Source organism: Erpetoichthys calabaricus, chromosome 1 (assembly GCF_900747795.2).
Source record: "Erpetoichthys calabaricus chromosome 1, fErpCal1.3, whole genome shotgun sequence".
In the NCBI taxonomy this organism is placed as follows: Eukaryota; Metazoa; Chordata; class Cladistia; order Polypteriformes; family Polypteridae; genus Erpetoichthys; species Erpetoichthys calabaricus.
The window spans coordinates 34,019,285-34,033,312 of record NC_041394.2 but is presented as its reverse complement, the minus strand read 5'-3'; the positions used below and the strand labels follow the sequence as shown (position 1 = coordinate 34,033,312).

Genomic DNA, 14,028 nt, shown 5'->3' with positions numbered 1-14,028 from the left:
GTGGAACCTCGGTTCAGGACCAGAATTCGTTCCAAACCTCTGGTAGTAAACCGATTTGGTCGTGAACCGAAGCAATTTCCCCCCATAGGATTGTATGTAAATACAATTAATCCATTCCAGACCGTACGAACTGTATGTAAATATATTTTTTTAAAGATTTTTAAGCACAAATATAGTTAATTATTACACCATAGAATGCACAGTGTAATAGTGATCTCTCTCTCTCTCAGCAGCACACGAGCCTCCCCAGCCCCCCCCTCTCTCTCAGCAGCACAAGAGCCTCCCCAGCCCCCCCACTCTCTCTCTCTCTCTCTCAGCAGCACACAAGCTCCCTCCCCCTCTCTCAGCAGCACGTGAGCCTCCCCAGCCCCCCCCCCCTCTCTCTCTCTCAGCAGCACGCGAGCCCCCTCCCCCTCTGTCTCTCAGAAGCACGGGAGCCCTCTCTCTCTCTGTAACATAGCAGCAATTGTATAAACACTTTTTTTAAAAATGAGTTTTAAGCACAGGGGGAAAAAAGGAACATTTCAACAAATCCGAACTTTATTTAAAAGCCAACCAAGATAGTAACATTGCAGGAGTTCACCATTTTTAATCAGGCGACTGACAGTAGTGGAGTCAGGCACAGAGAAGGTCAGCTGCTGAGAAAGCGTCTCAACTGTTGCAGGGCGGTGAAGCAGGTGAGATTTTTAAAGACTGCTTCCTTCATTGTGTTTTAACCTCAGTTTTAAAGGATTGCGCGGCTCTCTCTGTCGCGCTGCCTGTCTGTGTCCCTCTGTCTCCCTGTTGCTCTGCCTGTGTGTGCGTGGCACTCTCTCTCGGGCTGCCTGTGTGTGCCTCTGTCTCTCTCTGGTGCTGCCTCTGTGTGAACCAAGGTTCCACTGAGGTTGACTAATGAAAAGTCAACGTGGCTCAGAGGTCCATGTGCACTGTTGCACAGACGAACATAAATGACGCAGTTTTTTCTGAGGCTCGCGTCCGAGGTGGTGGGCGTGGCTCTGCGAGTTGTCGTTGTATCCAATGGTCATAGAGTTGGTGGGCATGGCTCCTTCCTACTTGTCGGCGGCTTAGTGAATCCACGCCCCTTCCTGCGTGCTTTCATGGGTGTCTTGTTTTGGTGTGCGTGCTTTCATGGGTGTCTTCCCCTTCTGGCGTCGACTTTGGGTAATGAATTTCAATACTTTTCTTAGAATTGAAGTTAAAATTTTGACATTGTGACAAACCTAGTAGGGAGCCAAAGCCTAAACTGGCAACAGCAGCCACATGGCAAGAAATCATCACAGATGGGATGACAGTTCATCATCAGGCATTATGGCTAGGGCTCTTCCATCTAAGTGGGAGAGTAGCAGCCTGTATTTAGAAAGGAAACAGGGTGTTGTCCATACTTCTAGCGAGACTAATCAATTTTATTGGAAGTTAGGTGTGAATCTGGTTAAGTTAGATGGTAGGCTGAAAAAAAATCTCATAATGTTGCATAACAGCTTCTGGAGTAACATAAAGGTAATTATGGATATTTGAATGTAAACTAAAAAAAGTGTTAAAACATGATACACATTTCAATATATTTAATTGTGAAAGCCCTACCATAACACATATGCTGCACATATTCATAGCAGACCAATACAACTACAGAGGTGCTCCTGTTCACCTAACTGCTTGTTCTTATGCTTGGGGTTAGGGGTGGGGGCAAACCTAATCTATGTGAATACAAGGAGAATATGGTAAATTCAAAAAGAATAATTCCAGTTAGAGATGCAAGAAGCCAAAACCACTGCCATCTTACCACTCAACTAATGAAACTGGTTCATATTTAAATAAGCACAAACAAAGTAGACAGGCAGAGGTATCTCCTCTGGTATGTTTTCAGTAATCAATGGTGTGTTACTCAACTCTCATCCCTTTTTTAAGAGGAGAACATGACAGCAAATAGTCATTCTGTGTAGATTCTGCATGTTCTCGCTGTGTCTGTGTGGGTTCCCCTCTGCTTTCCTTCTACATTCCCAAAAATGTGCACATTAAATTAACTGGTGTATCTAAACAGTAGCTGCTCAAGCAGATATGGGTGTGCACTCGCATACCACTTAGGGTTAGTCTTACACTCAACACTGAATGGCCCCTGGCAGAATAAATTATTTAGTAGATATTTAATTTATATGCCACTAAATCAATACAAATTGAAGATTTGTGCGTGGCATATTAAGAAAAATGAGTATATGTAATGCTGAAAATATAATACAATATATCATAGATCATCATAATCAAGCATGTGATTTTATAAATTGTAGTTTTCAGAAATGAAACCGAAAAAAAATATGGCAAAGAAATTTTCAGCATTGCAGCTATCTAGATCCAAATGGAAAGCTACCAAAGCTACTGTATCTTGTGCCCTTCAACTGACCGTGCAGGATCAAATACAGAAGGTCATACTGCAGCAGAGTACAAGCATCTTATGACAATGTCCCGCCTTCCCCTGTTCTGTCTGTGGATATCCAGGCTCCTCCCGCTCATTTATCTCCATGTTTTCATTTTTTTTCCACCATGCAGAATTCAATGAATATATCACAGAGAAAGTAAATAAATAATACATGGAAAATGTTGTTATCTTAAGGCTGCATAATTAGAGTCATATGTCAAGAAAAAATAAAACCACTACGATGAAACTAATAGGAAAATATGCCAATATTTACAATTTTTCTGCATATCTTAAGATTTTCAGTATCCTACACCAAAATAATTCTGAATACTTCTTTTTCTTAAGGACTTATTAGCCTCATTTTTTAAACTACTAACCTCAGCTGAAAATATTGTTGTCTTAAATGGAAGTTTTAAAAAAAAATTCAAGGGCATGAAAGAAAAATGCACTCACTTTAAAAATTTATTGGATTGTTACGGACAGCATTAGAGACAACATACAGGAATTCAATTCATCACAAGAGACACATCCACAAACAACAGCCATACCAAAATTCAATTAATAACCTTCACTAATGAAGTACATCAAATCCAAAATCAAAATCAATCAACTCAACAAGTATTACTTTGAGATATATAAAAAAAAACAACATTCCCAAGATAAGATAGAGAACATACAAACTCCACACCGACAAAAGCAGTGAGGTGGTAGCACCACTCTACCTTTTAGTATAAGCCATCCATCCATTATCCAACCTGCTGAATCCTAACACAGGGTCACGGGGGTCTGCTGAAGCCAATCCCAGCCAACATAGGGCACAAGGCAAGAACAAACCCCGGGCAGGGCGCCAGCCCACCGCAGGGCACACACAAACCCACACACTAGGGACAATTTAGGATCGTCAACACACCTAACCTGTATTGTTGCTAAAGTATTTTTTAAAATTTGGATCTCAAATGAGAGAGATTTTTGTACTTATCTGGAGTATGGAAGATGGCCCCATATCAAAAATGTCTCTAAACTGTTGGAACCAGTCTTCTGGATCAGTAAAAACAATATACATTCAAGTAAAATGACCACATTAGACTGTACATGCTCATAACACTATGTCTAAGAAATCCCGATTCTTAGGAGAACACTGTGACTACTAGACTATGCTTAACTTGACCTGCTCCACTGACAGACTGAGGGGATCGTCCCCCCCCCAAACTATGCGACTCTTCAGTTCCACCCGGGGGGTAAATGTTAACATTATACAAAGTTATTGTCTGTTTTTACCTGCATTTTTATTACTCTTTAATTTAATATTGTTTTTGTATCAGTATGCTGCTGCTGGAGTATGTGAATATCCCCTTGGGATTAATAAAGTATCTATCTATCTAATGTTTCCTAGCTAGACTCATTAACAAACTGCATTAAACAAAAGGAACGTTCTGAACATCAAAGCAGAAATGATTGGTAACACCTGACAAAAAAATATTGCTTTTTGCCTTTGGTCCCAAAAAAAAACCCTCATAGTAGGGATGGGTTCAGAATATGGATGGATGTGGAATTTATAGTATGTTTGTGGTATATGCCTAGAATGTCACTGCTCCCCAAAGAGATTGATCCATTTGTCCATCCATTAGTGACTGTGGCTAATCCAGTTTAGATTTATAGAGGCAAGAGACTCTCAGGAAAAATGACTGCAAGGCTCACTGCATTCACACACACCTCACTCATATAGGGACAGTTTAGAAAGACCAATTAACTTAATATGCACATCCTTAGGATGTGGGAGGAAAACCACATTCACAAACACTACTTCACACAGGGCTAGTTTACAAACATCAAATAACTTAACATGCACATCCTTAGGATGTTGGAGGTAAACCACAGTACACAGAGAAAACCCCATACAGACAAGGGAGGACATATTGACTACACATGCAGAGTGTCCTGGTTCCTGGAGTTGTGAAGCAGAAGCATTAACCAGTGTGTCACTACCATTACAGATGTGCCAAACAGAACCTAAAAAAAATTAACCTGTTTAATTACAATATATCATCTTGCATATAGAAATTACATTTATATGCAAGTACTGCCTTTGCATTTTAGCTCCTTACTTGATCTTTTTTTGAGAACTGTGCAGAATGACAATTATAAATTGAATTTCATAAGGTTGTTGAGCAAGCTTTTTACACTCAGACATATTTGAAATATAAAATAGAATGCCGACACTTAAATTCTTTAATGTACTAGTTCAAAGGTGATTTAGGGTACAACCAATGTACAGACCTGAATTACAGAAGCTCTAATTTTAAATCAGCTGATGCACTCATATACTGTGTATAGTCTGTTTTCCAATTATTTGTATGTGGGCTTCTCCTTCATCTCCGCAGCTGTGCTGTTAAGCTGGACTGGTGACTATGATCTGGCACTGTGCTTGTGAGTGAATGTGGGTAATGAGTAATTATGTTCAAGTTGTCATGTGTATTGTTAATAAAATTTGTATTTGGGTGCCTCTTTACTTTTGATAACAGATTTTTTTAAAGAGGTTGCTGTTGCAATGACCCACTTAAATAAGAATATCACTTATGTGACTTTTGCTTAAAGGATGCTTTCCTTCAAGCCAACACACAGATCATCAATCATGAAGAATCTGCTGCATAGTACCTAACTAACAGAACTCAGCACATAACAAGTGTCTCAAAAATGATGGCAGTCTAAATGCTATAATGAATCACCCAAAAGTGCAGGTGTACTTGTACATACACAATTGGCTCAAGACAATGGAATAGTACTACAAAGATTTTAAGCAGTTTTGATTATTTTTCCAAAAAGACTTCCTTCTACTTAATGGCAGATATTCCGTTCAACACTTCACCAGTAAAGGCTATTCGATTTAATAAGATATCTTATTAATCGTATTCAAGTTGGATTGTTTGGACCACAAGCAACACTCACTGAGCATAAATGAATGCATTTTTCAAATCATTTACTCCATCATTGAATGGCAGAGGGCAGGAGCCTATAACAGATGCCTGATAGGAACCTGAATGGCAGAGGGCAGGAGCCTATAACAGATGCCTGATAGGAACCAACTGGATGAGGCACAAATTCATAATATGAGTGCATATGTACTCACATACATAAAAAAAAAAAAAAAAAGCCAATCAGCCAAACCTGCATGTCTCTGGATTAAGCAAAATTTTAATCCAGTGGCAAATTTACAAAATAGGTTTGACAAATTTCAATACTGAAATGTAGATCCAAATGGATAAAAAGAGGATAATATAGCTGGGATCAAGTTCAGCTCAGTCATGGCTGCATTGGAGTGGCTTATACAGATGAGGGACTGATGGTTAAGGATACCATTCCCTTATCCAGATCCTGACAGCCTATTTTTAGCCCACTCACCACTGTTCTGTCAACACCGTAAAACATTTTCCTGTACGTTTTTTTACATGAGTCAATAACTCACTAATGATATATATTTCTCCTTGAAATTTCCGTTTTCAAAGTGGTATGAAATCTGCTAAAAAGTTGTCACTTTACCATACTATAAAATGCACTGAATGTCATTAAAATACCAAAGACCACAAACCCCTTCGACAACTTCTTGGAGAATCTTGGAACATTTGTTTCCTACTCTTGCATTGCTATTGGGTGATAGCCAACGTAAAATAATTAATGATTACCTCATTTCATCATTTATAGGAAAAATAGGTAATAATTTTGAACAAATGAAAGTTACTCCACACTTAATGGATACTTGTTTTCTAAATAATATATTTGTTGCTATGTATATTATATGTTATTTCAATAGCATATGTACTAGCATTTAATTTATATATATATATTTTAAACTAAACTACATTTTCATTTTTGTAAAGCATTTTCAGTTGAATTCAATATATCAAATGCTATTTAGATATAGTTATTATTACTACATTTCTAACAAAAATTTCTTTCAAAAGCCCATGGGGAAAAAAAAAGATTTCATTGTTACCATCACGAGTCACATGTCTTTATTTGTTTTCATTCACACTCACCAGAGGTGGTACAAAGCAGCTTCAACTGTCAGTTTTCAAGACTGGAAATAAGCAGACTGCTGGAGAGCATCTTGACATGTTCACTTAAACTAACATGCCCAAAAAGGGAAATGCTTTTATATTTAATTTCTTATTCCATTTCAAATATAAAAAAACAGAACATGATATAATTTTGAACGACTCAAATATCTGAGAACACTACACACATTGTTTCAACCACTGGAAAGAAGAACATGTTTATTATAAATAAATGCTGGGATTTGAAGTTAACAATTTCTCTGGGGAGTGATGGGTAGCTTTGAAGGACAGGTTTCTATGCAAGCAGCAGATGTAATATCTGATTGGGTTATCTACATTAACTCGAATAAGTGTTCTGATGATCCCTTACACCAGAAAGTATGAACTTACATTTTACCATAAACAATTAAGAAACCCTAAAGAACAACTGGGTTCAGTATGACAATTATTTTACTTCTCTCTGCAACAATTTCAATCAGTATCCTCCCCTTAACCAGCTTCTGAACAGAAGAGATTCTGGAGGGAGTTTTTAAAGCAAAAATCTGTCCTAAAGCAGTGCCAAGCTTAAGAACTACAGCAAGTGAATTTCCAGACGAGTCAGCAGATTGGTTAATGCCTATAACTAACTGAAATATGCAGGACTTTGCATTTTCATGTAAATAATTGTACAACCAACCAAGTTTAAACCCCAAGGTCTTTCCTACTGGCTACTTAAATGATATGCTCATATTTTTTAACTGTTTTTGACACCATAATGGCATACAGTATATTCATTTGCTCTGGAAATTTCCGTTAAGTGAAGATTTAGTGAAGTGCATAAGTTAATGTTTGGGACTGTAAACAGCATGGTATCCTCTTCACACCTAATCAAGTCCCTTAACCTGCAGAAGGTTGAAATGGCCGTATATGGAAATATGTGTGCTTTGCAAGTCATTTTAGACAACTTTCAAATTTGTTATAAATGATCGCGCTCATGGGGTGGTCTCTGATGAAATACATCATTTAAGATTCCCTTAACTATGTCAGCACCTTGCACTAAGCTATACTACACAGTGAAACACCACACAAAAATCAATCAGAAGATAGGACAGATTTAAACTGATGTACTATGAAGACATCCAGAGGCCTCCTCCTATGAAAACCACTAGACACAATGCATTAACTGGGAAAGAACTGGAATTGTTTTTTCTGGTCTTAATCACTCCAGTCTGGAGCATTTGGTTGTGATGTTTTCAGGTAAACTTGTCTTAAGTAGTGTATATGGAAACAGCTGTTGCAGGAACTGTGTCCTGTAGAAAATGAAGATGGGGTTGCACCCTATATTTAGGCTGGAGAATATGAAACCAGTCCCATGTGATTCACTATTAGACAAAAAAGATCCCAGGGAAATCTGGCACCCAGACAGTTCACCAAAGATAAAATTTAAGGGGAATTATGTTTTCAATTTCTATGTATTATCAATACCAATCAAATCATAATGCTTCATTCTTCACAGGGATGAGAAATGTGCCACTCCCTGTTTTGCTTCACTGCTAAATTCAACAGTTTTTAAACAAACATATATAATAAGATATTCATCTACTTTAAAGCTCCTAAACTCTATGCTTTTTAATCATTTCATTAGACTTTTAGTATATAATGCTCTTCATAGTAAACATACTCATAAAGCTTTTGCACAACATAATCATACTAAATAAATTTCCAAAATAAGAACATTGGCGCACACCATCCAACCACTTACTCAACCAATCTCTCTTTCCATTTTCTGAGCTCAACATAACTGAATTTCTGAGTCAACAGGAGCAGGAACCCAATCTGGAAAGGATGCCAATCCTTCATTTATTTCCTTAACTCGTTCATTCATCCATACATTTTCTAAACCAGCTTTATTCTGAGCAGGGCTGCGGGGTGCAAGGCAGAAACAATCCTTGGACAGGGTGCAATTCCCACTGGGTGAACTCACAGGCACATGCGGGCCAGTTTAACATCGCCAGTCCACCTAACCTGAATGTCTCTGGAGTGTGGGAGGAAATCAGAGCACCTGGAGGAGACCAACAGGGACACAGGGAGCAGCAGTACCACCAATATGGCACCATGCTATCCTTTCCTGAATCCACTTAAACAAATGAAGCGATTCAGGGTTGAATGGACAGTAATCATGGTCCTGCTTTCAAATCCCAGACTGGGCATTCACTATCTGTGGGAAATATCCCCATTTTTCAAACGTTTGCTGTGGTTTTCTCCAGATACTGGCAATCTGAATGATTATGTGCTTGTGTCCCATGATCAGTGCCGGAGAACTTTACTTTAAAAGTAACTTTGTTACATTACTAATTACATACATACAAACAGAAACTAAACGTTATATAGTTATTTATCATATAATGTAATGTGTAACAGTATGTCATTTTTGAGTTACTTTTTCTTCTTTTGTTTGAAAACTGCACATTTCATTGGCCAGCATTTGTTATTAAATCATAAACCCAAATGAGCCTTCATGAAGCTGACTAGAAACACAACCAAACTCGACAATTTTCTTGTGTTTTATTAATATGTTTAGATCTTCATGTGCAGTGAAATAAATAACATTTATCCCCTTTTTCAATCCCCAAAGGTTTGTGGTATGAATACTGGCTGCTGTGTCACCAGATGACACTGTTTCAATAGATCTATGGAAAATAACTGGATGAACGCTAAACTAACAATTCGTTAATGGGCTTCTGTTACTGGATTGCAAGTAGTACACTATTTTCTGCTTGGCTGTGTGTTTAATCCCTGAAAGCAACTGGGAGTACCAACCTCCACATTTGCTTCTTGCACCCAGTGCTGCTGTGATCCTAAACAGGGCCGATTATATTTACCCCTCAGCACAGGCAGGTTTTAAAAGTATATTTATAACTTTTGTTGCATTCTTTTCAATTGATTGCGTGCTGCACACTCTTGGGGTACACAAAGCACAATGTTACAGAATAAAAGTAATAATTATGCAAAATAATGCTTTTTTTTGTAGCGTTGGAAATAAACTTCAGTAGTAATGCATATCTTTTTTTTTTTGTGACACAGGTATTTTTCCTTCAATTAAATATACACTGTGTTACACTACTCCTTAATTTAGAAATTAACATGACTACATAATGCAGGTTACTTTTAATGTGCTACCTCCAACAGTGCCTGTGATGGTCTCACAGCCAAATACTCTTCAGATTGGCTCCACCCGCCCGTGGATGTATGAATATGCAGGTTTAGAAAAGAAATGAAAAAAGTAGGATGGGACAGATGGGAAACGCCACTTTCTGTTAAATGTCACATACTGTGGTTTGTCTTATTGTTACTCATACACATATAGTACATTTTGTACAAATTAATAAATGTATATTGCACACATACGTGGCATACAGTATTATCCTGGAATAAGTGAGTATAAATATACAGCATAGCCTTTGCTCACATTAGGTCACATATTCAAACACCACCAAGCTCCGACTCACACAACATTTGAATAATAATTCACCTTTCATATTTTTTATATTGAGTGTACACACACCCCTCTTTCCGGTCCCCTGTAGTGCTGTCAAGCCAATCCCATTCCCTACTCCTAGTCCTTGCCTCTCACTCTGACACACTCGTATGTGTTCACCCCTCCCCCAAGCTGCACATTCTGGCTTGCACACACACCGTTATAGTCGTCCTCCTCCTCCTCCTCCACAAGGACACTAGAATACTGAAATCTTTCCCTTTTAAGCACGTTTGTATACAGTCCGAGTAGTACTGTCCTCCAGGTCACAGTGATCTCCGGGCCAGTGCTGCGGTTAAGAAGCTTACCAAAGGGTTACAGTCTTCTCACAGGCAGCTCGCCGCCTGAAAAGCTTTCGCTTTCACCAGGAGACGTACGAACTCCAGGCGTTTCCGCCCCAAAGCCCGACATCACCCCCACTCAGTTGTCATTTCTCTGCAGGAGTTGTGTAGGAATACTGCCCCAATGACCCCGCTCACCACTCCCAGGCCTAGCCGGCATACTCGTACTACAACAAATAGCTCCTCGCTAACCTGCTTCATAAAAACGTCCCGCTCGTTATGCCTGTCACACGCCATGTAAGCGCCCCGAACTCACCGGTAAGCGGGTGTCGTACACCTTACACGATGAAAGCGGCTCAGTCTCTCAAGGAGGACAGACTGAAGGAGAAGCTGAAGGGACGCGGAGCATGCGCAGCACGTCTGTCACGGCACGTCTGGTTTCTAAACCACGCCCCCTAAACGACAATACGTGCCTACTGGATACGCCCCCCCTACGGAGTCCGACACGCCTTATCTGGAGTTCAAATCGATGTGTGATTTACTGTTTGATCTGTTAAGGTAAAAAAAAGTTTTGTCAAGTTCATGATTTGCTTGTTTTAATTGGTTAATTTTATTTATGGCCTTCAGTCGCACTGAAAACTGAGCTTCCGTTGGTTTAACTGCAACTCCTGTACAAACCTGTTCCAGTCGGCTTTTGGAAGGTGAGGAGTCTGTGTGCCCTTCACCGAATTCCAGCATGTCCTTATTTAGTTTTTATGTTTGTGTCATAGAGTGAAAGCGTTTACTACGGAGTCCTCCAAGGTAAATAACTGGGTGTGGCATTCTTTTTGCAGCCGTTAGTTGGAAGGTAGGACTTGAAACATAGGACTTGTAGGGCAGGGCAGGGCGGTTTCCAAAATGTACACAACAGTACCAGTAACTGACAAAGCAATTAACATCCTTCTTGTGCTAAAAATTGGTTTAGAGATACTGGTGGCAATGGTCGAGGAGATAGCCATGGGATAATTCTGTGTGACGAAGTACAAATTAGGCAAATTCACATCCTTTGACGCTCTCATATTAGATATTAAAACAGACTAGCTGTGTTAGAAAGTGGGCCTCTGTAGGCGCTATTAATGGAATGTATTATGTAACTAAGTACTATTCTGTATACTTAATTTTTGCTTTTCATTTTTTTTATACTAGGGTCTAATGTTATTAGTTCACTGCAGCTTATTACTCTTGAACATGCTATGTACAATTTCCCATAGGGTTGTAACAATACGAAAATTTCAAACTTCAGATGGAGCGGGTTTTTTTATCCATAATGCCTGATAATGGACTGGCATCCTATCTGTGATAACTTCCTGCCAGGTAGCTGCTGTTGCCAGTTTAGGCTTTGGTTCCCTTCTAGGTTTGTCACAATGTCAAAATTTCAACTTCAATACAATACTAAAAAAAATATTGTTACTCAATACAGTATATAATGTAACTCAATAAAAATAAATTGCAATTCTGTATTCATTAAAATATTTACATTGATGAAAATAAATAATATTAACTTTAGTCATTAGATGCAAATGCTTCAAGTAATGCTATCTTTTATAAAAGGTAAGAGTAAAGTTCTGTAAACAAGTTTAAATCTTGTCATTGCTGTGCTTTTTATGATAGAGCTTATAGGAAAATGCACCACACTTCTGCATTCACGCAGACCTCATCCATAAAGTTGCCATCACAGGCTAGCCAGCCAAATCCAATCAACTTCATGTTAGTCACCATCCTTCAATTCAGTTCATTAAATGCATTAAACATTTAACTGACTTTGAAAACATTTTAAGCTGTTCAAAAAAATAAACATCAAATCCCTACTTCAGACATACTGTAGCTGTTTACAGGCTTATACTGATTCATGTTTTTGTAATTTAGCACCTACCTACTGAAAAATATTTCCAGACTCCAGTCTGGCTTCCCTCTTTATAAAATAAGCTTGCTGATGAAGGCTCAGAAGCTGCTGATGTTGCCATCTTATTAACACCTGTGAGCCTACAATTGATACTTAATGGTATTTTGATACATTTGACATCCCTAATTTCCCATGAGTAAAACAATCCTGCCATTAATGAATTCTTGCTTTTCCTAGTGACTGACCTTAGGAAACTTTTTTGTACTGTTGGTGTCGAGTGCCAGAATGGGTTTTTCTTTCTCAAAAAAAAAAGTAGCTAAATATGTTAAATAATTACTTATTATAAAATGTAATGTGTTACAAACACTGCATTATATTTGTGTTAATTTTTCTTCTTTTGTATGTAAAACTGCACATTTCACTGGCCATCATTTGGTATTAAATCCTTCTTCCAACTTCTGCAGCAATGGCGAGCGAGTTTCCTAAAAGAGCAATAATCCATTGGCATTTGGCATCAGGAAGCACACCAGCGGCCCAACACTACAATATGATGGAAGACCGTCAAAATGAATGCACCTTTGTGATGAGGCTTTAAAGCAGCATGCTGTTTTACAATTTCTAAACAATTTAACATACTGTACAGAAGAGTTGCATATAATTTAAATTTGTAGTGTGATAATGTAAAGAATATTATTACCACTGAATCGTCTTTTATTTAAACTTATTACAAACGGCAATAATATTTACAGACTGCAGATTTACGTGGCCTTGAGTATTTTTGATTGTGGGGTTGTTTTGTTCTTGTAAACATATTGTAGTGACTTCTTCACTGCACCTACACTCACAGCCACCTCCTTGGTACCCAGACTCTATTTGTACAATTTGACTGCTAACCACGTCTTACTTGAGTTTCGCCGAACCTTCCTCATGCTCACATTCTGCACTACGTATCCTGCTGTGTCTTTTTCCCTTTTCACTTGTTTGTCCACCCTATTGTTCAGTGCTGTTTTTTGCATGCCTCTCCTATCCCTTGGGCTGGTGGCTTTTATTTGTGTAAACCAGAAAGTATCATACGGCAGACTGGCACTTTATCTGTCCCAGCTTTGACCCAGCTCTAAGCCAAAAAAAGGCTGCTGCATGTTAGAATAGCCAGCTCAGTACAGTATTATTATTCACAAAAGAAAATGTGTCTCTGCTAATTTTCTTTTTTCTATAACATCGGCAAATTTCAATCAAAGCAGTCAAAGCATTTTTTAGATTTTGGGATTTTTCATTTTTCTATTGTAGAGGTTATCTTTACCCCCTGTGAAAGGTAGGAGGCGTCACTGATTCCCAAACCCTGGACACAACTAACACGGACACAGTCACCTTCAAGTACAGTGAATTTATTCTTTCCAGAACCTTTACAGGCTCATCTAGAATCGTCTGTATAACATAACACACCACAAAATAAAGATTTTCCTCCTTCTCTGTCCTACTCCTCATCCTCCAAGCAAGTGTTGTCCTCTGCCTCCTGACTTAACTCGCTTGGATGAGTGGCTTCTTTTATCTATATCCCGGAACCACTTCTGGTGCTAGGAGTTAGCCTGCTGGAAGGACAAAAGTCCCTGAATGTAGGGACTGCTGATCCCAACAGCTCCCCTTGGCGGCCCCCACGGAACACAAAATGCCTACCCCAGTGGACAACAGGTCCTAGCATGCCCTGTGGGTGTCCATTTGAAAATCCTAATCCTCTTCACTGGTATGTGCTGCTGGGCCTCAACTGGAAAAAGCTTAAAGTCATTGTGCAAATAATGATTTAAAAAGCTACAACAGATGGGCCTAATTTTAATGTGGGTGATGATCTTCAGTCCCCATCACTAAATTGGAAAGATCAGATTTCACTTGTA

General features: G+C 38.8%; 1 protein-coding gene across 1 annotated transcript in view; it reads right to left on the bottom strand.

Moving 5' to 3' along the window:
* The window catches only part of vdac3 (voltage-dependent anion channel 3), a 50,955-nt gene extending 40,240 nt beyond the window's left edge, over positions 1-10,715 (bottom strand). The window contains exon 1 of the mRNA XM_028797561.2: positions 10,574-10,715. The gene's annotated coding sequence lies outside the window, so the exon portion shown is untranslated. The remainder of the gene's footprint in view (positions 1-10,573) is intronic.
* Between the last annotated feature and the right edge of the window lie 3,313 nt (positions 10,716-14,028).